The sequence below is a fragment of the Arachis ipaensis genome, chromosome B03, assembly GCF_000816755.2.
Source record: "Arachis ipaensis cultivar K30076 chromosome B03, Araip1.1, whole genome shotgun sequence".
Classification (NCBI taxonomy): domain Eukaryota; kingdom Viridiplantae; phylum Streptophyta; class Magnoliopsida; order Fabales; family Fabaceae; genus Arachis; species Arachis ipaensis.
This window is the reverse complement of record NC_029787.2, coordinates 27,848,166-27,849,504: the sequence shown is the minus strand read 5'-3', so window position 1 is coordinate 27,849,504 and position 1,339 is coordinate 27,848,166.

Below are 1,339 nucleotides of genomic sequence, written 5' to 3'. Positions count from 1 at the left end.
ATATCTAAAAATTTTTTTAATTTTTTTATTAAGACAGATTTAAACACATACAGCAGACAAGTATTGATGAGTATCGTGTTCAAAATATGTTCAATATGTGAACACCACAACTCAACAAAGTGTTCCTATTTCATAGCATCTTACTCTGTTTTTGTCATTTAAATGGGCATAAACTCTTAACAGTCTAACCCAACTAGTGAACTAGGCTTGCTTTAAGATTGACCAATATAGCTAAGCCATTGGATCTACTTTACTTCACACCACAAATGTCACCATTCTTTCTCTTAATCTTTTTTGGGTAATGTTCTTTCTTTTATTTTTATTGTTTCCTTCTTCAACTTAGCGATTTACTCGCACTGCAAGATCTGCTGTACTGGCATTTATTGTTGGAAAGTCTACCAGGTTCGATTAAATAAAATGCATGTAAAAAAAGTATGTGTGTTATGGTGTAATTTGACCAAAAAAAAAATTAGAGGTTTTTCTCTTTTTTCAAAAAAGAAATTTAACCTCAATATTCATATAAAATCTGATATTTTTTATTACCAATATATATTTCACTAATTAAATATCATTTAAAGACATAATTGCTAACATTTCTATTCTTTGGGGATCAAATTAGTGTTTATCACTTTCCTTAAGCAAAAAAATGTGTATATTCTATCTTCACTGATAAAACACCTTAACTCTTTGACCCCAAAAATAAAAATTCTAGATCCACCCATCGTGTTTGAAAAGGTTCTTCAGAAACAAGAACGAATACAATACATAACATAGCCAAAAACAGTAGAGATAGAGACATAAATTAAGATTGAAATAGAAGTGAAATTTCTTTCTTGACTCTCGATGTCTTAGTTTCATTTTTTAATTTACAAGTTTTAGAAGGATAATTTTTTATCCCAAGTTGGTTATTCCAATTAAGGACAAAGGTAATAAGGGAAAGTATAATGAGCCAATGGAATACTTGTACAATGTGTACAATGGAGGTTTATAGAGTATTAGAGATATAACCATTAATGTTACATTTTTTCATCAATTGAAGTTTTTGAGATGAGTGGTATCATAATATGATATTAGAATGCTAGATCCGAAAGGTCAAGAGTTCGATTCTTGATGAACCCAAAATTAATTTAATCTTTTAAAAAGATGTTTATTATCTCTAGTACTCGGATGGTTATTCTAGATAGTATGAGAGATGTTCATTTTGTAACTCAATAACTCATTGTACACATTGTATGTTGTATAACTAATGATATAATTGAAACAGATTAAAATGTTAAAAATAAAATCAAAACCAAATATTAAGAATAAAATTGTATAAAATATAATACTCTGAAAACAT